Source organism: Equus caballus, chromosome 10, assembly GCF_041296265.1.
Source record: "Equus caballus isolate H_3958 breed thoroughbred chromosome 10, TB-T2T, whole genome shotgun sequence".
Lineage (NCBI taxonomy): Eukaryota > Metazoa > Chordata > Mammalia > Perissodactyla > Equidae > Equus > Equus caballus.
This window is the reverse complement of record NC_091693.1, coordinates 3,420,293-3,444,144: the sequence shown is the minus strand read 5'-3', so window position 1 is coordinate 3,444,144 and position 23,852 is coordinate 3,420,293.

Sequence of the window (23,852 nt, the reverse complement as noted above, 5' to 3'; positions counted from 1 at the left end):
TACTTCATTTCTAGAAAATTTAATTCCTTTAGAGAAATACCGTTAGAGAACAAATAACCAGGAATCTTTCTTTTGGTGAGGGTCACTGGCCCTGAGCTAACATCTGTTGCCAATCTTTCCTCTATTTTGTATGTGGGTCGCTGCCACAGCATGGCTGCTGAGTAGTGGTGTAGGTCTGCACCTGGGATTGGAACCCGTGGACCCGGGCAGCCAAAGTGGAACACGCTGGACTTAACCACTATACCACTGGGCTGGCCCCACCACGAATTTTTAAAGCTGTGGATTTGCCTCACAAAGGTGGATGTGCTTGGGTAGCAGCCCAAGCATCTCAGGATGGGAGAAGGGGAGGTTTTACCAAGGCTGGTACCCCCACACAGACGCCCACAGCGAGCCAGCTTCTGGAGGGGGCTGCAGCCAAGTGGCAGGGAACTTCCAGCCTTGGATTAGCTAATTAGGGGGAGGCCAAGCATAGAGAGAAGCAACCCAATTCATGCCTAGACTTTATTTTTCAAATCTTTCAATTAATATCACCTTCTAAAGTTAACATGTAGATATAAGTAATTAATGCATCATTAATATTTATTCTGTTGTTGGTAAAGAATTCTCTTTTTGTTTAAAGCTGACTCTGTGGGGGAGTTGGAGCCCGGCCCATGAAGATTTGCAGGGCAGGTGAGGGACCAGGCAGGGGGGCCACCTTGTGCCTCAGGTCCACGGCTGCCACAGTTGCCTGCTCCCAGGGGCTCACCCTGAGGATGTAATCTTTCATGTCAAAGTGGAATTCACAGTTGCTGCACACCAGCCCCTCATTCTGACAGTGACACTCCAGCCACTTTGTTCTTTCCATAGCTGTACTCGACTCCCCTCTCCAGAACTGGTCTGCTTAAGAACTGACCTTTGAGACTGTGTGCTCACTGGTGTCTCCAGTTTTGCTTGGTTAAACATGGAAAAATGTTCCTCTGGATAGAACCAGCTCCCCGTTTATTTCAGAGCATCCTGTCTCTGACGTCATGCCGCCTGGTTTATGGCCTCGTTGCTCCGCGTTTCAAGTTGAGTAATGCCTGCTGGTGCAGGAGGCACCGCCCACGTCACCCCAAGGAAGGGCAGCATCCCGCGAGTCTCGAGTCTCGCAGCATCTCCTGGGAAGTGGCTTCCTCTGTGCCAGAGGAATGAATGTTTTCCATATTTCTCACAAAAGGAAAAGGGTTGCATGCCGAAGGTTAACATAACAATCTTCTCTTATTCCAGAGATTTATGCGCGCATAACTTCAGCAGCGGAGTGTTGTCTAGGAGGTCTTTAATTGGCAGACATCAGGGACCACAGAGGGAGATGACAGAGCGAGCTCTGGAGGAACGAGAGTGTCGGCTGCCGTTCCCAGCTCGTCCCTACAGAGGGGATCTAAATAAATCTCAGGGGGAAGGCAGTCAACTTTTAAACTTTTTATTAACCTGATCTCCGCTAATGAAATTCAGAGAGGAGATGATCTTCAACTTCAGATGATTGGGGTCTCGTGATGCGGCCAACGACTGCCTGGGGTTCTTGCGACAACGGAACACGAGTCCTCTGGCAATTTTCATTCAGAGTCAACAATACTGCAATTTGCGGTGATTATGACTTCAATGAGTCACTTGGTCTCGTCTTGCCACATAGGATATGATCATGTATTTTTAGGAATGTCAAAAACTGTGTTTTCTTTTGTGAATATATTCTCAGCCCTTGGAGAGAGGTGTTGTTTTCGAATGGAGTCCTTGCTGCCTTCGGCGCTGTGCTGCATGTCAGATAAGGGTCTTTTCTGCCCAGAAGGCTGCTGGCTCTCTGGGAGGCAGGGCACGTGCAGGACTGGAGAGGGACGTCTTGCGCAGCGTGGTCCTAATATCGGCGCCACTTCTAGGAATGCTGCGTTCTTTCTAAATCATGACCAACGACTGGAAGCATCTGTGTTTCCATCGCCTCCGAGAGGGCGTGGGCCTGTCTAGGCACTGAACTTGAACACCCGTGGTGTGGCGCTTCGCAAACTGTGGGCCAAGCTCCTGCAGTGGCCACCGGGCTTTTGAAAGAGGACTGAAAATTCACGAACTTGCATTTATTTTCTAATCGTAGTTTGCTAAGAATGCCATGTCTTTAAGTCAGGTGCCCCCTGAGGCCGAGCGACCCTGTTACGAGAAGTGGCGTGCAAGCTGTTTATTCGAGCGGTGATCCCAGGACACCGTGGTCGAGATGGGTGGGGAAGAGAGGTGTGATGGGTAGTTTCAAGTGCCCACTTGGCTGGGCCATGGGGCCCAGATATTTGGTCAAATATTATTTTGGATCTTTCTGTGAGGGTGGTTGAGGTTAACATTTAAATAGGCCGACTTTGACTTCTAACTAGGAGGGAAAAGAAGATTACCCTCCACAAAGTGAATGGGCCTCATCTAGTCAGTTAAAAGCCTGACTAGAATAAAGCCTGAACCTCCCCAGCAAGAGGGAATTCTGCCACACACGGCCTTTGACCTTGAACTGTAACACTGGCTCTCCCTGGATCTCCGGTCTGCTGCCCACCCTGCGGATTTTGGACTTGCAGCCTCTGTAACTTGTGTGAGCCAGTTCCTTAAGACAGATCTCTCTCTCTATGTGCACATCTACATCCTCTTGGTTCTGTTTCTCTGGAGAACCCTGACCAATAGAGGTCTTCAGGTCCTGGTCCCGTCGGGCCTAGGAGAGGAAGAGAAGGAAGCGGATACAGGGTGCATTAGTGAGCAGGTGCTCTGGGCACTGGGGGCTCAATCAGCTGGGAAGTCTGGGAGAATGTCAAAATGAGCCTCAGAGTTGCTCCTGCCGGGGGGGTGTGACTAGGGTATTAATCCACCAACTCCTGTCTGCCCGTGGCATCCACTCCCTGGCACTGCTTGCAGCAGAACACCTTGGCACGTGTACCCGGACCGGGAAAGCTAAGGGGTATGGTGAGGCATGGAGGGCCACAAAGATGCTAGCTTAGGGTCTATAAAACTTACAGCTTAAAAAACTTTATTTTTCAAAATGGCAGGGATACACTTGGTGGGCGGGCAGCTCTGCAAAGCGGGGTTGCAAAGAATCTATTACAGGCTTTATCTTTACGATATGAAATATTCCACGTGTAGCTTTGCCATGCCTTAGTTTTCCCTGGGTTTCGTGTGGCCCAGCACAAGTCGGGAGGTCGGTACATCCTTGGTGTGAGTGAGTGGGATAGAGAGACTGAGAGAACCTATTGGTGGCTTCTCCACACCCAGACGTGGATGTGGATCCAGAGAAGAGTTAAACCTGGTGTTGGTTATATGGTCATGTGTTGCATAGAAACATTTTGGTCAAAGACAAACCGCATATATGATGTTGGTCCCACAAGATTAGTACCATATAGACTAGGTGTGTAGTAGGCTATGCCATCTAGGTTTGTGTAAGTCCACTCTACGATGTTCGCACGACTATGAAATGGCCTAACGATGCATTTCTCAGAACATATCCCTGGTATTAAGTAATTCATGACTACCTTGAAGGATGCAATTCATTGGTTGAGGCTGGTACTTGGTTTCTTCTTTGTAGGCAAAGTCTTTATTTTTATGTTAATTTCCAAATGCCTGCAACAAAACTAATTCACCATCTACAGTCTTTCGAACTGACTCTGTTTCCTAGTCATGTGCTCTTCCATCTTTCTTGTCTCCACTCCAGAACCCTGTGGCCAGCCCTGGTTCTCCACTGCTGCTCTCCTGGCCAAGCAGTCATAACGTCCCATTCTTTCTTCCTTTGACGGCTGTCTCCATCCTTATAGACTTGGCCGTTATTATTTGAGAGCAAGATGAGCTTGCTAGCCTGCATGTTACATTTAAGAACAATTCCTTTGTTTCTAGCTCAGGCGCTGTAGGGGTCTACCACGCAGAGGGTAGCTGGTTGCCTGCCTGCCTGCATCTTTGGGGTAATGGCTATACTATGCCTCCCTATGAAACACTTGAAACAGCTCATATATAATAGGTGGTAAAATGCACCCAGAGTAACAATTTCACATGTTTAATAACCGATGTGCAAACAGGACCGCCAGTCTGCCTCCACCAGCTCCAGAGGGGGCCGTGTGTGGAGTCCTGTGGGTTGGGGGAACGAGCCTTTAGAACTCAAAATGCTTGGGCTGTCGTAATGGCTTTTGCTTTCCTTTTGTAAAAACCCGTGTGTCTGTGGGGCTCATGTGCCACTACTCACAAGGTGACAGCAGAGATCAGAAACATAATTTCCACTATTTATGATTGAAAATGTAATTTAGAAATGAAAGAAAGGGCACTTGTTCCTCCTTAGCTTGAAGTGAAATCATTGTTTTGAGACGTGTTCTTTACACAGTTAATCTGGCCGGTGTAATTTACCACACTGTGGCTGAATTGTAAGTCTGGCGCTCTATTCATCAAAGAAGAATTATTTGTGCAAAATGCATATGAATTAGGTGTTGTGTGGTGCTCTGGTGTTTGATTTCAGAAATCTGGAAAAGGCTTCATGGGCAGGAGTTCAGTGAGCTGGGTCTGGGAAGGATGTCACCTGCAGGGGACGGGTTCCATCAAGGGGTCAACAGGGTAGCTGGCCATGCGTGGGGCTTACAGGCCAGGTAGTTAGATGGCTATCCTCCTTGGCCTGTGGGGCACAGCTGCACTAGCCTCTCTGGACCTGATCAAGGGTCGTCGACAAACTTAAAGGAGAAAACCTGTGGCTGGTTGAGGTGCATAGTTTGGCCTGCACTGGGTGTGTGTTTAAATTTTTATTTTGATATAGTTTAAATTTCACAAAACCCTGCAAAAATAACACTGAGTATCTCTCTGTACTCCTCCCCCAATGACAATATCTTATGTAACCACAGTACATTATCAAAACCAGGGGCTCACATGGGTACAATACTGTTAACTGAACCATCGACCTTATTTGAATGGCGTGTGTAGGTTTTTAAAGTTGGATTGGTTGCCAGCATTTCGAATTTGGGTGGTGTCGCACAGAAGTAAGAAGGTTTGTTCAATAACGAGCCTGTGTTCTGCAGGGAGATGCCTGCGGGAGCTGGGGAACAGTGGCCCCTCTTCGAGGAGCACGTGCTCCCCAATTTGCTGTGGACCCCCCACTCCGTATTCACGTACACCCTACTTGCTTCGGTCATTTACTTTACCTGCTGTGTCGCCGGAGGACTTTGAGTTTGTGACCCGCATCGTCATTGCTGCAAGCCCCCAGTGGTATGCCGGGGGATGAGATGCAACTGTTTTAGAAAGGCTTCTGCTTTAAAGCGTGGCTGCTCCAAGGCCTGCTCTCAGTGGAAGAATTCCATTTGGAGAGGAGTGGGCTTTCCCTCCACCATATACGGATGTGGTAGACGGTGGCACCGTTCACTCCTCACGGTGAGGTATTTAAGAGACGTGGCATATGCTTGTGGCCTAACTACAGATGCACAGGATTTTTATTAAAAGCTCCTAGTATTGCTGGGGGAAAGCACACGTGTTGGGCCTTCGCAGCATCCCTCCTGGCTGGCGCTAGCCCTCTGGCTGAGCTGCACGCTCTTTTGCGCTACATGGTTACCCTTCTGCAAAGCGGTGGAATAGATTTGGAGGCCGACAGATTCTCTCCTATTTCCTCAGTGGCGTTTCTCTTATGGCGTTTAATCCATAAACAAAACGGGCATTGGATCGTGGTTCCAAGGACCCTTTCCTGTCTTCCCAAGGGCAGGGAAGGTGGAGGATTTGAACTGAGGCCTATGAGATGCTGTCCCTGGAGAGGTGTCAACACAGCAGAGGGCTTTGGAAAAATAGAGCCTCTGGAGGGGGCCATTGTCTCCTCCCAAATTCAATTCAGCAAACCCCTTTTGATGCCTGCTGTGGACCAGGCACGGGGGTAGGTGCTGGGGTTGTCACAGGTTGATAAGGCAGAGCCCCTGTCCTCGAGGGGAAAGAGCCATCTCCATCCTAACAACAGGGTGTGGTGGCTCTCTGACCCGAGCAGCCTTGAGAAGGAAGTGATGAATACTGCCAGACATCAGAGGCTGGGGCTCTGCATCCAGCCAGCACCTCGAATGCACACACCAATTGTACCACAAAGAAGAGCGACAAAAGGAGTAAGTATTTTCTAGAAGGCTGCGGGGGAGAGTGACTGAGTAAACGGCGGTGGAAGTAGAGATGGAAACAAAATGCACATCTGGAAAGAAGGACAAACAGAATTTCCCTCAGAGTGCCCCTTTCTCTGCACAGCCACGGTCCCTCCCTGGCCTTGCCGTGTTAGAGGATTAGCTCTGGATTCTCTTAGTAATTAATAGCATTTAAGTTCCAGGGCAGTCAGTTTTGATTAAGCAAACATTAAATTAATCCAATCTGCAAACACTTACTCTCTAAGCACTACTGGGGTAAGGAGGCGGCCGGATGGACAGAAGGATGCATCCTCATTGGCTTGCTGGCCACCTCTGAGTAGTTACAGCTGGATCAATACGGCTCCTGGAGCTATAATAAAATGGCTTCGACATGCTCATCTGGGGCTGAGAACACAGTATACACATTGATTTCCTGGCCTGATATAACCCATTTACCTATTCAGTACTCTGCTCAGGAAGGTGGAGGGGTCCCAAGGCCCAAGGGAGCAATGATGCCTGTAAGTAGGTTAGCAAATGCTTGGGAAATGTCTTAATCGGCTGCACGGTTCCTTCTCCAGGAAGATGTTTCTTTGTAAGAAAGGCCTCCTTAGAATCATATTGGCTTCATCTGGGGAAACATTGGAACTTGGGGCTTTCACCTTTTCTGCTCATCAGGATTTAACCTTCTCATCATTTAAAACGTCAGTGTGGAACAATTGTCTTAGCTCTGTGGAGTGTAAGGAGCTTACTTTATAAGCTGATTCCAGGCACGTCTTCCACTCTGATTTGGGTAGATTTGGGAGATCTCATAGAGAAGTCACCGGGATTGCTCAGACAGGAAATAGGTTTTCCTGCATCTATTTTTGCTTTCCAATATAATTTTAAAAGAAACAGAGGCTGCTTGATGGAAATTAATGAGGTTTGCATGGGGTAGCGCGTGTAGTGCTCAGTGCTGTCTGCGTAAATGAAGAGACTGACACTTGAAAATAGGTCAACTGACCCCCATAAAAGAGTCATCTTATCCATCTACTTATAAAACGAAGCTAATATCGTCGCAAGCATTTTTAGGCCTCTAGGAATATTTCTGCTTTTCAGTGGATGGCTGTGGGCTGGTGTGGTTTCGTGCATTGAAAGTGTTGAAGTGGGTTTCAGAACGGCCAGGTCGTTCTTGGCCTCGTGCGGTGGTCAAGTTGGGTTTGTTCACTTTCGGTGAGAAACTATTTCCCAGAGGGTGAAACGGATGGTCTGTAGGCCAAAGTGCCTTCCTTTTGCTTGTTACAGAATCTGGCAAGTGTTGTAGGATTCTCACACAGCAAGTGGGCTGATGTTTAAGGCCTCAGGGCGCAGGAAGAGGCTCAGTCAATGAGCCAAAGCCCCAGCCACTGGGATTTCCATTCAGAATTTTGCGAGTGGTCTCCTGAGTGTCAGGAGGGAACACAAGGGTTCTGCTTAGGAAGGAGACCTTAGTTTTATAGCCTTGTTGGAAAATCTATGGCTTTTTTTTTTTTTTAAAAATCATCACTGGCTACTATTTCCTTCAAAATCGTGCTCCTCTTGAGAGAGCAAACCAAATGCCCAGTTTTCACCATTTCCATTCCTCCCTTGACCCTTGGCAGTCTTGGAAGACATTTTCCCTTCCACTCAATCTTCTTTTCTGAGTCTGCTTCTTCACCTAAGCAGAACCCTGCACTTTTCCTTTAGAATTTGGATGTGGCCTTAGGGTCATCCCGGACATCTTCCTGGTTCTCTTTCGACCTCATACTAAAGTTCTTGACAGAAGTCCATGCCTAGAAGCTTCTTGGATGTGCTGAACATCTCATTTGCAGTCTTTTTAGCTCATTATTTCCAAATTGTGTTCACAGAATCCTGATCAGTCATGAGATAGTCACAAACTCTTTGACCTGTTAAAGCCTCAGAGAAGTAGAGACCGGGTCAATTTTGTTTACCTCGCTTAACTGACCAGGTAATTTTTTATTCCTCCCACGAAGTACCCATTAACATCCTGATTGTTCCATGGAAAAGAGTTTGGGAATTGATAGTTTAAGTTCACATCGAATTTATTATTTGCCCATTAATGAGGATTAATGTCTGTTGATCCTTTGCTTTCTAAGAGACAATGTGCTAATTTGCATGGACTGGCTCCTGTAACCCTCCCAAGCTGTAGGAGGCAGGCGCTGTTATGGAGTTCTCTGTCACCATGAGGGAAGTGGGACTTGCAGAGGTCGAGTCACATGCCCAAGGTCACATGGCAAGGGCACGGGAGAGGCAGGGTTTGGTCGGCAAGGTCTGCCGCAGAGCCCAAGCACAGTCAACACAGCCTGCTGCCTCCAAATGGGCAGCTCCGGGTCCTTTTTACGTTGACCTGCAACCCTAGGATCTGCTTCATAGGCTAGGGAACGCAAGGTTGACTTAGGAAATATATTACAACATGTCCCCAACACCATAATCCTCCTTTACTTCTAGGGGCCGCCCAAGATAAGAGTGTCTTTCATCACTGCATGCATTTGTTCATATTTTCAGAAGTGGCTCGGGCAAGTGATGACAAAATGCTGCTGTATGGACTTCACACCATCGTGGGCACCGCAGTCATGTCATCCTTCCGTGGCTGTTTAGCTTTGCCCTCATGGGTGGAGGCAGCGAGTGACGGCACTTTGGGGTCATCAGCCTTACACCAGTGCCCTTACTCTCTGATTATAGTACATGTTAGATGTTAACTCTGGCTTTTGATGTGGCATCCTTTTATTAGGCCATATAGAACACAGCTTTTAAAATCAATGTGTGTCTTACACATGTGTTGGGAGAACACATTACATTATAAGGTACTGGAAAGAGAAAAGATCCTAGTGAACTGAAATGCATCCGAGTGCCTTTATGAGATGCAGTCAACCATGTGCTAATTCCCTCTATCCATCATTAGTTGAGTGGTGAAAATATATGCAAAGGAAAATGGAACCTGGGCAGTAAGGTAGTGAAGAGGTTTTGCAAATTAGATTATTGGAGTATATGATTCCTCAGACAGAAGGATATTGTCCAAAGGGCCCTTTAATTATCATTCACGTCCTTTGGTGCACGAGAGAATATTGTCAGGGCCGCAAGAGCACTGCGGCTGAATTAAAAGGATGACTGTTGGGGCTGTGTCCATGCTGGATGCAGCCGGTCACAGGGAAGGTGTCTTCAGGGCTCAGCGTGAGACGCGGGCTCTGGAAGCGGGGAGATGCTTGCGCTGTGATGACCTGGGTCAGCGCCCATTAATGGCTGGGTGCTTGTCCTGAGCGTTCTCCCTCTCCAGGTGGCCGAGCTGCTCCTGAGTCCCAATCCACCATTTCTTTACTGGCACGTGCTCTGGGCAAGTGAGCTTCATAAGCATCTCTGTCTAACATCTAGCCTGGAAAAGTCCAACCACCTGAGACTATTTCCCATTTTTAAAAAATGGGAGTTCTAAGTCTAGAACAAAAAGGAAACAATAACCAATCAGAACAACCTGGTTTCTGGTCTCCGGGTCCCTCCACCGGGTGACTTGCTGCTGCTCTTTCCTTAACGTGCAAATGCTTTGGTGAAACAGTCATGCTGTGGAGTCGGGCCCTTTCCAGGAACGTTTTGGGAATGAGCTCACTCTTTCCGATGCAGTTCCAGAATGGTGCACGTCATTACATTTTGAGGAAAAGCATAAGCTAGAGATTGTCTCAAAGGAGCAGTGGGAGACAAAACCATCCCAGTGTCACTAATGGGCAAAGCCCCCAAGACACCTCAAAGCAGGGCAGCAAAGAGAAAAACCAAATCTGATAACTTCAAACATCAGAATGGACATCATGGGAAAAAATCAGGACTTTTTTGGACTTGGTTGAACATAATCTGTGTTTACTGTTTAGATGTTTAATTATGTATTGGGGAGGTAGGGGACCCCCATACTCTTTCCCATCATATTTCCAGGGCTTGGCGTTTTCTGGAGTGATGCTGACCCTGGCAGGGGCGCCCCTCCTCCCGCCCCCCGCCCCCGGGCCTCTCCTCCTCTGCCTTCTGCCTGCAGGGCGTCCCAGAGCACAGCCGGGCAGCTCCTATTGCTCATCTGGAAGAGAGTCTGAGACCCAGAGAGTGAAAAGTGGCTGAAGGTGGTTGTTAGAGGCAGGTAAACTATAATCTTGACTCACCTTATGGGCGTCACGATTACTGAAGGCGTCCCTCCACGGAGCGCCTGGAGGGGAGGAACTAAGCCAAGGCCTTCGTTAGCCCTGCCCAGGAGGGTCAGGTGGGTGTGCACAGCTGGCGGCGTCCACGCCTGGGAGGTGTGCTAATGTGTTGGGGCCTCAGCTGTGTCCTTGCACCTTTTAGGTGGCTCAGACGGCAGTCTTTGTCCATATCTTGGCATTAAGAGTGACATAGAATTAAAAGAAAAAAATCGTCTGATCAGCGGCCGAAAAGTAATGACAACAACAAAGTACTTGGAGGGTTTACTTATTCTAAGTGACGTGCCTCCACGGCACCTCTGTTCCGGGTTTTTCACCTGCCGCCTTTACTGACCTCACCAGCAGGCACATGCGAATTCTCCCGTATGGAAACCCTCACCTTGCTCCTGTGCGCTTCCTGCCACGTGAGCTGGTGGGCTCCATCGGAGGCTTCGTGTTTACTGCTTCCTGAGCGCTGCGATTGGAACAAAGAGTCATCTCTCTGCTGCCAGACAGGTTAGACGCTGGTCTGTCTTATTTATTTAAAAAATCGTCCCTGCCACACGGGCTAACTGGGTGGAGGAGGGACCAGAGCAAGCGTCCACGGTCCCCGCCCCGCTGTGGCCCGACAGCTTCACTGCGCTGACATCCCACGATTCTTGGCCTCTCATTAGAAAACAACGTTCTTTGTTCCATATTCGTAACTAATACACGCTCGCTGTGAAAAATTTAGAACACACACACAAAGAAAATTAGAAAATTAAAATCATCTGTAATCTCAGCACTCAGAGATGGAAACTCAACCTTTTGAAAGCTATCATCCCACTGTCTCTTATGCTCAGACATAAATACATAGCCATGTATAGGTTTCTTTTCAAAAATGGGTCACAATTTACATTCAGTTTTATAACATGGACTTTTCATTTACTATATTAAGGTCTTTCCCCCCAGCATTCAAACAGTTTATAACCTGTATTATTTACTTACGATGTCATGACTATGATTCCATGTTACAAATATTATTTATAACATCATTTAAAGGTTAATAATTGCCGATTGCATGGAAATTCCCTTATTGCTGGACATGTCTATTGTATTAATTATTAATTAACTACCTTTCTCTTATTTCCGAGATTGACTCTTTAAAAGTATTTATTGGACATTTGTATTTCCAGTTTTTGAATTCTCTGTTTCTCTATTTAACAACTGTTTGCCCATTTGATTTGTAAAAGCTGGTTATATAATAAAGGTGTAAAATTTTTATAATATATATATTGCAATAAATTTTTATTTAATGATATTAAAACTTTTTTATTGTGAAACATAACACACATGCAGAAAGTGCACGAAACAGAGATGTGAGCTCAGAGATAATCATGTGTGTGTCCCGTGTCCCTGACCTCTGAGCCGTCCCTTGGAGCCTGCCTGGGCTCCTTCCCCATCACCGCCCTCTCTTCCCCAGCAAAAACCGAAACAAAATACAACACGACACGATGCTAACTTTGAAGGCATGCAATTCCTTGTTTTGCCTCATGGTTTACCACTTCAGCACACACCCCTAATCATGGTAGCTTAGTTTTGCTGGTGTTTTGCACTTTAGATCATGAGAACACATACTGTGCTCTTTTGTGCTGGTTGCCTGTGGGTGTCGTCCCTTCCTTTTCGTTGCTCTGCAGGTTTCCGTTTTATGACTATGCCATCGTGTATGTTTCCCTTATTCCGTTGATGGACATTTCAGTGATTTCCAGTTTTTGGTGCAATGGGTAACGTGGCCATGAGTGTTCTTGTATGTATGTCTCGGTGCACATACACGTATTTCTTTCGGTTATGTAACTAACATTGTGCAGGAGCACGTGTAAGTTCATCTCGGTACGGCCTGCCAAACCTTTCCCAGCGTGGTTGTATGATTTACACCCATTCAGAGCGTCAGAGCGTTCCTGTTGCTCCACGTCCTCGCCAAAACCTAGTGTTGCTAGTTTGTTTAATTTTTAAGGTCCCGCCTGTCAGGTGTGTGCAGAGTGGCGCCTCACGGTGGCTTTCAGTAGCGTTTCCGAGGTGACGACGCGCTTGGACACTCTTCACGTGCCTGTTGGCCATTTGGACATCCTCTTTCGTAAGCGCCTGGTCCTGTCTCAGCCATTTGTCTGTTCTGGCTTACCTTTTTCTTAGAGCTTTGTGCTGTTGGTTAAGAGCCCTTTGTGAGTTTTGTGTATCCCAGGTGTCTTCTTATGGTTTGTTGTTTTTTTTCACTCTTCTGTTGACGTCTGTTGATGAAGAGAAGTTCTTAGTTTTAATGTAGTAAGAGCTACCTCATGGTCATAAAGCTACTCTCTGATATTAATTTCCAGCAGCTTTGTTAGTTTCCTTTTACATCTGGATCCCCAATCCTCTAGGAATCGATTTTTGTGCATTCTGTGAGGTAGGGGTCTATTTTTTTCCCTGAGAAATACCTGGTTGTTATGTTATCACTTCCTTTTGACTGTGAAGTACCATTGTTTCCTCCCGTAAAGCAGATGTTTCTAAGTGAGTGGATCTGAGTCTGTGTTCGTTACTTTGTTCTCTTGATCAGTTTATCTGTCCTTGGACCAATGCCATGCTGTCTTAGTTACTGTAGCTTTATAATAATATTTTGATATCTGGTAGAGCAAGTTCTCCTTCCTTTTCTTCTTCAAAACTATCTTGGCTATTTGCATTTTCAAATACGTTTTAGGATTATAATGGTGGGAAGAAGGCTAAGATGGCCCCCATGTTCCTGCTTGTGATACTCACACCCTTGTAAATCTCCTCTCTTTCACTGTGGGCAGGACCTGCGGCTGGCTTCTGGCCAATAAAATCTGGTGAAGCTGACAGGATGTCACCCTCATGCTTAGGACACACACACACACACACTCATCTTGCTAGAATGAAGCAGAGAGATTCTCCTACTGGCTTTGGAGAAGCAAGCTGCTCTGATGTGAGAAGGCTACGTGGCAGGGAACGCTGGGCAGCCTCCAGGAGCTGAGGTCTCAGTCCTGCAACTGCAAGGGACTAAATTCTGCCAGCGACCCTGTGAGCTTGGAAGAGAACTCCCACCTCCGGATGAGAGCACAGCATGACAACACTTGGATTGCAGCCTTCTGAGGCCCTGAGTAAAGACCCAGCTAAGCTGTGCCTGGACGCCCGATCCACAGAAAATGTGAGAAAGCAAGTGTGTGCTTTTTAAAGGCTCTAAGTTTGTGGTTACTTGTTTCATGGCAACAGGAAACTGATATGATCAGCTTGTCAAGCTTCTAAAAAAATAAACAAATAAACTAAAACTGTTGGAATTTTTATTGGGATCACACTGGATAGATAATTTTGGAGAATTTTCTCCAAATTCTGCTAAGTTGAATATCCCATCCACGAACTCTCTCTTGCCCTTTTAAATTTTTGTCGATAAAGTATTATAAGTTTTGGTGTAGAGCTCTTTAATTTTTTGTTAGGTTTGTTACAAGGTTTTTGATATATATTTTTATTCGTATTTGTTGTAAATGGTGTTTATTAATTTTATGTTTGTGACTGAAAAATAAAAAGGCAAATATTTTTATGTATTGATTATGAATGATCTTATTAATTTTACTAATTTGTAGATTCTTTTGGATTTTCCATATTCACAACTTTTTACTTCCTTTCCAGTCCTAATATTTTTCATTTCTTTTTCTTGCCTTATTCTTAATTTCAAAATCGACTTTCAATATTTCATCTTTGAGAGCTGGTTCCTCCCCGCTAACTTTGCAGAGTCCTGGACACAATCTCTGCTCTGTGAGGCTGGCACTGCTCATTTGCCTCCTCTGAAATTTACGTTTATCTCCAGGGAAAAAAGGGAACCCCAGATGCTAGGCCTCCTGGGCCTCCGTGTCTCATGTTATCTAGTTGTCATGGGGGATGGCAGATCAAATAATCTATTCTACCATTATCAAAAGCGGAAGTGTCACAATAGTTTTTAAATTTTCCAGCAGCTTTATTGAAGTATAATTTATATACCATAGCCTCTGGCAATTATCGGTATACAATCCAGTGAGTTGTAGTAAATGTAAAGAGTTGTGCAACACTGATCGTAAGCCAATTTTAGAACATTTCCGTGGCTTTGTAAAGGTTCCCTCAGGACTCTTTGCAGTCAGTTCCCATTCCCGGCTCTCAGTCCCAGACAAGCCCTGCTGTGCTATGTGTCAGTAGAGATTTGCGTTTTCTATAAAGTTCGTATCAATGGAATAAGACACTAGGTGGTGTTTGGTGTCTGGCTTCTTTCACCATGGCATAGGATACCAAGTCTCATTCGCATCATTCCATGCCATGATTTGTAGTTTTCAGTGCACTAATCTTGTACTTCTTTGATTATTTCTAGGTATTTGTTTCGATATTATTGTGAATGAATGAAAGCGTTTTCTCTTTTTCATTTCTGGATTGTTTATTGCTAGTATATAGGAATACAATAGATTTTTCTACATTGATCTTGCATTCTGTGACTTTGAACTATTTTATTCCAGCAGCTTTTCATGTTCTTTAGAAAGAGAGACGATTTACTTCTTCCCTTCCAGCCTTTATGTGCTTAATTTCTTTTTCTTGCTCTGTTGCATTGGCTAGGTCGTCTACTGCAATGGTGGATGGAAGAAACAGCAGGCATCTTTGCCTTGTTCCTGATCTTAGGGGGAAATCATGCAGCTTTTCTTCGGTCCTTAGGATGTTAGAAGTAGGTTTTTCTATAGGTGCCATTTATCAGGTTGAGGAAGTTCTCTTCTGTTTCTAGTTTTCTGACAGTTATTATTATAAATGGATGTGGATTTTGTCAAATTGAGAAAATCATGTGGGTTTTTTTGTCATTTATTCTATTAACATTGTGTATTACTTTAACTGATTTTCAGATGTTAAACCAATCTTGTGTTCCTGGGATAAATATCACTTAATGTTCTATAATAATCCTTTAAAAAGGTAGCTGGGGGTTGAGGCTAGTGGCATAGTGGTTAAGTTTGCATGCTCAGCTTTGGTGACCCAGGGTTCTCGGGTTTTGATCTCAGGTATGGACCTGCACACCACTCATCAAGCCATGCTGTGGTGGCATCCCACACACAAAACAGAGGAAGACTGGCATGAATGTCAGCTCAGGGCCAATCTTCCTCAAGCAAAAAAGAGGAAGAGTGGTAACAGATGTTAGCTCAGGGCCAATCTTCCTCACCAAAAAAAAAAAGGAGAGATTAAAAAAATGTAGCTGGATTAATTAAGGATTAATTGATTAATATTTCATTAAGGATTTCTTCTATCTTCATTAGTAATATTGGTTTTAATTTTCTTGGGATTTTTTTTCTGACTTTGATATCAAGGTAATACTGGTCTCATGGAACGAGTTGGGAAATGTTTCGTCCTCCTCTATTTGGAAAGAGTTTGTGAAAGGTTGATATTATTTCTTTAATATTGATAGAATTCATTAATCTGGGCCCGGGCTTTTCCTTGTGAGAAGATTGTTAGTTATTAATTCAATTTATTTACTTGTATAGTTCTATTCAGATTTTCTCTTTCTTCTTGCATCAGTTTTTGGTAATTTTTCATCTGTTTTAGGAATTTGTTCGTTTTATCTAAGTTGCCTGACTTTGTTGACATAAAGTTATTCATACTCTTTCCTTGTGATCCTTTTAACATTTGCAGGTTTGGTACTTATTGAAACTTCTTTCACTTCTGATTTTGGTAACTTGTGTATTCTCTTTTTTTTGATTGGTCCCTCTACTAATTTTGTTAATTTTTTCAAAGAACCAGTTTTTTGTTTCATGATTTTCTCTATTGTTTTTCTGTTTTCATTTTCATTTATTTCTGCTCTGACATTTATAATTTTCTTCCTTCTTCTTGCTTTCAGTTTTATTTGCTCTTTTTTTTCAGTTTCTTATGGTGGAAGTTTGAGTATTTATTTGAGATCTTTCTTCTTTTTGGTATGAGCTTTTAATACTATAAATTTACCACTAAATGCTGCATTACTTGCATCTCACACATTTTCATAGTTTTTTTTGAAGTGTAATTGATATATAATAAACTGCACATATTGAAAATGCACAGTTTGACTTTTTGACCTGTATATATACCCAAGAAATCACACTCAAGATAATAAGTATTTCTACCACATCCAAAGACTTCCTCACACTCTTTGTGATCTTTTGTAATCCTTCCACTCGCTCTTCCTTGTGGCCCCAATAATTTTTGATACGTTGTGTTATCATTCTCATTCTGTTCACAGTATTTTCTATTTACCCTTATGATTTCTTCTTTGAGTTATTGCTTATTTAGAAATGTGTTGTTAACTTCGCAAATTTTCAAAATTTCTTTGTTTTTGATTTCTAATTTAATTCCACTGTGGCCAGAGAATAGCCTTTAAATGCTTCAGGACATTTTAATCCATTGAGATTTATTTTATGGCCAGACATCTATCCTGAAGAACGTTCTGCATTCGCTTGAATAGACTGTGTTCTTCTGTTGTTGGCACGTTCTATAAACGTCAGTTAGGTCAATATGGTTGATGGTATTGTTCAAGTAGTTTATGTCTTTACTGATTTTCTGTCTAGTTATTCTACCTATTATTTAGAGTGGATTATTGAAACTCCATCTATAATTATTGAATTATCTATTTCCCCTTTCAATTCTGTCAGGTTTTTTTCCTTGTATTGTGAGGCTCCATTATCAGATTCGTATACTTTACAATTTTATACCTTCCTGATGTATTAAGCCTTTTATCATTATGGAATGTCTCTTTTTATCTCTAGAAAAATTTCTTATTTTAAAATAGATTTTGCCTGATACTAACATAGCCACTCCAGCTATCTTATTGTAAATATTTGCGTGTTATATCTTTTTCCATCCTTTTACTTTGATCTGTTTGTATTTTTGAGTCTAAACTGTGTCTCTTATAGTTAAAATATATTTGGATCTTGCTTTTTCAATCCAAGCAGATGATCTCTGCCTTTTGTTTAGAGAGTTTAGTTCTTTCATATTAATATAATTGTTGATATGGTTGGATTGACACTTCCATTTTGCTGTTGGTTTTCAGCATGTCTCATATTCTTTTTGTTCTTCTGTCCCTCCTTACTGCACTCTTTTGTGTTACATATGCATTTTCGATGTACCATTTTTATTCCTCTGTTTTTTAAACTTAATTTTTTTTTAGTTTAATTTTGTTTTCCCCATAACGCTTGCTCCTAGTGGTGTAGTGGTTAAGAATTGGCTCTCACCGCCACAGCTGGGGTTCATTTTTCGGTCAGGGAACAGTGCCACCCATCTGTCAGCTGTCACACTGTGGTGGTTGCATGTTGCTGGGATGCTGAAAGCTATGCCACCGCTATTTCAAATCCCAGCGGGGTCACCCATGATGGACAGGTTTCAGTGAAGCTTCCAGACTAAGACAGATTAGGAAGAAGGACCTGGCCACCCACTTCTGAAAAATTGGCCATGAGAACCCTGTGAACAGCAGTGGAGCATCATCTGATGGAGCACTGGAAGGTGAGAGGATGGCGCAGAAAGACTGGGCAGGGCTCCCCTCTGCTGGACACAACATTGCTAGGAACCGCAATCAACTCAACGTCACTAACAACAAAATGGTTGCTCTATGGGTTTAAAATATACATGTTGAGGTATCACAATCTACTTCAGGTTAATACCGACCTAATTCAAGTAAAATATAACCATTTTGCTTCAATATAGCACCATTTCCTTCCTGCTCCTTTGTCATATTATTGTCATGTATATCCATATGTATTATAAACCCAATGACACAATTTTACCATTACTCTTTGCAATTTTGTTTCTGTAAGAAATTAAAAGAAGAAGAAAAGAAGACAAATGAAATGGTCTTTTGTATTTACCTGCGTATTTACTATTTCTGTGCTGCCCATCTTTCTGTAGATTCGAGTTACTATCTGGTGTCATTTCCTTTCAGCCTGAAGAACTTCCTATAGTATTCCTTGTATGGCAGATCAGCTATCAAAAAACTTAGTGTTTATCTAGGCATGTATTGATTTTGCCTTCTATCTAGGCATGTATTGATTTTGCCTTCATTTTTGGAGGATTGTTTGGCTGGATATGGAATTCTTGGTTAACAGTTTTTTTTTTTTTAAAAGATTGGATTCTGAGCTAACATCTCTTGCCAATCTTCTTCTTCTTTTTTTCCTTCTTCTCCTCCCCAAAGCCCCCCAGTACATAGTTGTATATTCTAGTTGTGGGTCCTTCTGGTTGTGCTGTGTGGGACGCTGCCTCAGCATGGCTTGATGAGTGGTGCCATGTTGGTGTCCAGGACCTGAACCAGCAAAAGCTTGGGCCACTGAAGCAGATGCGTGAACTTAACCCCTTGGCCATGGGGCTGGCTCCCTGGTTAACAGCTTTAATTTTTCCCCTAGCACTTTGAATATGCCATTCTACTGCCTTCTGGCCCCCATTGTTTATGATGCAAAGTCAGCTGTTAGTCATACTGCTATCATATTGGTGCATCTTGTGCACTGAGTCGTTTTGCTCTTGCTGCTGTCAGGATTTTGTGTTTGTCTTTGGGTTTCAACAGGATGACTACAATCTATTTATCCTATTTGGCTTGAGCTTTTGTAAATTACTCTTTTTCATCTAATTTGGGAACTTTTTGGCTATTATTTCTTTGAGTATTCTTTTTTCTGCACCTTTCCCTCTCTTTTCAAGTTCCAGTACTCCCAAAATATGTGTGTCATCATGATTGTTGTTTTACAAGTCTTGTATTTCTGTTAGTAAAAAAGTCTCTTTTTCTTTGTTCTTCATGTTTTATTTTTCTATCTTCAAGTTTACTGATTCTTTATTCTGCCAGCTCAGATATGGTATTGAACCTATCTAGCGAATATTCATTTTGGTTATTTTACTTTTTACTCTAGAATTTTCATTTAGTTCGTTTTTATAGTTTATATTTCTATATTTTGGTTTTTGGTTTGAGTAATTTTATTGTATTTTCCTTTAATTCTTTTTTAATTTTTTTTTATTAAGGTGACATTCATGTAACTTAAAATTAACTATTTTAATGTGTACAATTCAGTAGCATAGGTAGATGATTCACAATGTTTTTCAAAAACATTTTCCTTACTCCAAAAAGTAAACCTTGTACCCACTAATCAGCTGTTCCCCATTCCCCTTTCCCCTCAGTGCCTGGCAACCACCGATCTGTGCTGTGTCTCTATGGATCTACCTATTCTGAATATTTCATATAAGTGGAACCATACAATATGTGATATTTTGTGTCTGGCTTCTTTCACTGAGCATTATGTTTTTGAGGTTCATTCACGGTGTGATATGTATCAATACCTCATTTCTCTTTATGGCTGAATAATATTTCATTGTATGTATACACCACCATTTGTTTATCCACTCATCCACTGATGGACATTTGGGCTATTTCTACCTATTTGTTATCATGAATACTTCTACTATGATCATGCATGTACACGTTTTTGTTTGAATGCCTGTTTTCAGTTCTTTTGGGTACATTCCTAGGACTGGAAAATGTTGGATCATGTGCTAACCTGTGTTTAGCTTTTTGAGGAATCAGCAAACTATTTTCTACAGTGTGGCTGCACCATATAACATTCCCACCATCAATGTGTGAGGGTTTCAATTTCTCCACATCCTCACCAATTCTTGTTATTTTCTGAGTGAGGTGTGAAGTGTCACCTCATTGTGGTTGATTTGCATTTCCCTAATGACTAATGCAGTTGAGCACCTTTTCATATGCTTGTTGGCTATTTGTATATCTTCTGTAGAGAAAGATTTATTCAAGTACTTTGTCCATTGTTTAATTGGGTGTTTGTCTTTTTTGTTCTTGAGTTTTAAGAATTCTTTTTATATTCTGAATGCTAGAATTTTATTAGATATATGATTTGCAAATATTTTCTCCCTTTGTGTAGGTTTTTTTACTTTCTTGATACTCTCCTTTGATATGCAAACATTTTTAATTTTGATGAAGTCCAATTTATCCATTTTTTTTTCATTGCTCATGCTTTTCATGTCCTACCCATTTCATTGCCAAATCCAAGATCATGAAGATTTACCCCTGTGTTTTCTTCTAAGGGTTTTACAGTTTTCGCTCTTATTTTTAGGTTACTTGTCCATTTTGCATTAATATCTGTATATGGTGTGAGGCAGGGGTTTTCCTTTAATTCTTTAAGTATAATATTCTTTAATTCTTTGAACATATTTATTATAATTGCTGCCTTGAAGTCTCTGTCTGCTACATTCAAATCCAACATCTGGATGCCCCTCAGCATCAGTTTATATTGATTTTTTTCCCCCTAATTATAGTTCATACTTTCCTGTTTCTTTATGTGTTTTGTGATTTTTTTTGTTGAAAACTGAGCATTTAAAATAATATATTGTAGCAACTCTGGATTGTGATTTTTCCCTAAAGAGTTTTTTTTTCTTTAATAACTTGCCTGAACTTAATCTGTAGAATCAGTCTTTTAAGCATGTGTGGCTGTTGATGTATTTGCTTAGTTTTTAAAATTCTTCTGTTTCTTTTTTAGCCTGGCTTCCTAAGAGTTGTCCCTGTATCTGCATAGATTAGTCGTCAGCCAATGATTGGGAAGACATTATGCTCAAGCGTCTTAGGCTCATAAAGGTACCACACTCTGCTAATCGATTTGTACTCCCTTGTGGAGTACATCTCAAGTTCAGGCAGTTCTCAATTTTGCCTCAAGGTTTAGTTTTAGCTTTTTCTAGGCTCCCTAGAAAAATCCTTCAGGCAGCCAAGGGTGTGTGGCTAGCTTATTTAGCTCTTCCAGCATGTTCCCACTAAAATTCTGGCTGTTTCCCCACTCAGCTCAGTTGGGACCACAACTTCATGTTAGTACATTCACGAATTTCCTCCTGAGTTTGCAAATTTACTGACAGCAACACCAGGTACAGGTTCGTCCTCCGCTCCAAAACAGGTCAACCCCCTTCGGCAGTGAAGATGAAGTTTGTCACAGCCAGCTTTGTCCTGACAAGACTGCTGTGCCAGCAGAGCTGGGGACATGGGTGGGGGCAGCCCAAGGAAGAAAGCAAGCTGCAGGTTCCCACTGTTCTTACTCAAAGTTCTAGCAGTCTTTTCTGGATAAATACATCCATATTATTTCCCTTTGGTCAATTTCAAGAGTCCTGAAATGTTTGTTTTTGACAATTTTTGTTCAGTTTTATACCTGTTTTATGGGGAGAAAGATTGCTGGTCTTTTTTCTGCATCTTGTCTGGAAGTCCTGCTACGACAATAATTGTTTCTAAGGATGACTTTTCTCATTTTTACATGATCGAATATATCAGCGTTTTCTCTAGTGTCAAACTTAGAATTTCCAAGATTATGTTGTAATTAACAGAAATTTTATTGTATAATATTATAGTTTAACTTTCCCTTCAAATTTTAGTCATTTCAAATCTATTTGATAGTAATAAGATAGGACTCCAGCTTATCTTTTTTCCTCATTGTTAACTAATTGCCCCATATGAATTTTTAAGTAATCTCTTCTTTTCCTGCTAATTTGAAAAGCAACTGTTTGAATATTGAATGATATGTTCACTTACTTGACTTTTTATCCTATGTCATTGATTTGCTTCTGTTCATCGGAAATACCAGTTTTAGTTCTTATACCTTTGGAATGGATTCTGATGGAAAGCGTGACAAGATCCTCCCTTCTGCCCTCTTACAATTGGGCTCACAGTTTTCACACCACGGGGTGAGCATTCATTCGCTCATTCATTCGTTCTTTCTTCCTACACATTTGTTCAGCTTGTGCCGTGTTCAGGTGATGTGGCAGACGTGTAGGTGTGCGGATGTGTGGATGACTGCGGATGTCATGGTGAGCAACGGTGTCACGGTCCCTGCCGTCCCCCAATTTGCATTCTGACACGGAGACGGGAAAAAAAGTCAATGGACAATTTAGTAAGATAACTGAGAATTATGATGCATAATATGCAGCAAACAAGCAAGGCGGTAAGATGGAGAAGAGCGGGGAGCCTGATTCAGCTGGTGTGGTTGGGAGAGTTCTAGTGGAGAGAAGGATGTTTCAGTGAAGGCCTGTGGAGCGGGTAGGGGTCGTGCAGAACCTAACGCCATTGTTCTTTTTCGTTTCCAAACACTTGTCCATTTGTCCCAACACCATTTATTGTAAAATTCATCCTTTTCCCACAGGGTGGGAGGAAACAGTTTATGCAAAGAGAATGGCACACGCACGCCTACCCTGTTCTGGAAGAGGACCTGGGGAGCTGCAAGAAAACCTGTGATGCCTGCGCCTGGAACGCAGAGGGCTGGAGGGGGGTGCAGGAGGGAGGCAGGCGATGAGTCTCGCTGGGCCTCGTAGGCCACCGAGCGAAGAAGTTCAGGTTGTGCTCATCGTGAGGGGGAAAGCCCCTGACGGGATGTCTGCAGGGTGGTGATGCGTCCTGTTTTCAGAGACCACACCTCTGAAATGAAGGACTGGAAAAGAAGGGGACGTAGGAACACGAGTTGCTGAGTGCTCGCAGGGTTGGGGGAGGTGGTGGTGGTGGTGGTCCAGACTGCAGGACAGCAGTGTGGCGTCCAGGGGATGGGCTGCAGGCCCTGCTGATGAGCTAAAATCGGGGCAGATGGAAAGGCAGGTGGAAAGCCTGGGGACATGTCTGTCCACCTGCAAGTTCTGGAAAGAGGCCTTTACTTATGAACCGGGAAAGGGCAGAGAAGGAATTTCTGCTTGGGCTTGAGTGGATGAGCAACACCCTACACAGGCTGCCTTTTTTCAGGCAGTTGCTACCTGAGGTTGGAACATAAGCTGTGAGCGCTTTGGGAGATGACAGACGTGGGGCTGCCGCACACTTTGTTGGAATCCCGTGGTGTGGACAGTGAGGCGAGCGACTCTGAGCCTCTTGATAAGCATCATGCATGAGGATTGGGAGGGGCCAAGAGTATAGCAGAAAAGAAAATCAGTGTAAGAGGGACATGTAGACAATTGACAGAATGTTATGGGCTGAACAGAAATGTCGGGGTATTAACGTGGGTGTCCGAGAAAACAGAAAGTTGCAAACTGAGATGATGAGTAAGGCACCGCAGTTGTCTCAGCACGTGTGAGCCAGGCAAAGCCGAGCTGATCTCTGGCTGGCAGGCGGTGGGGGGTGTGGTGCTCAACCAAGCCCTGCTGCAGCCGGGGGTGGAGTGAGACCCTCTTCCTCTGTGCCCTGTTCCACACTTGCTGCCTTTCCAATCACATGTGGAGGCTTGCCTTCCTGAATGGGATGAAGTTCCATCAGGGCAGTATGGTAAGTGGCCCCAGAGACTCCTGCTCCCTGGTGTGCATGCCCCATATAAAGCTTCCCTTTGAGCGTAGGTGAGACCTGTAACTATGATGTGGTGCACAGCAAAGGTGAAGAGATTTTGCAGAGATAATTAAGGTCCCAAATCAGTTGATTTTGGGTTAATCAAAAGAGAGACTATTCAAGGTGGGCCTGGCCTAATCAGGCAAACTCTTTGAAAGCAGGTCTGGAGTCAGAGACATGAAGCAACAGAGATGCTCTTCTGCTGGTTTTGAAGAAGCAAGCTGCTGTGTCGTGGAGAGCGCCATATGGCAGGGAACCGTGATGGCCTCTAGTTGCTGATGGTGCCAG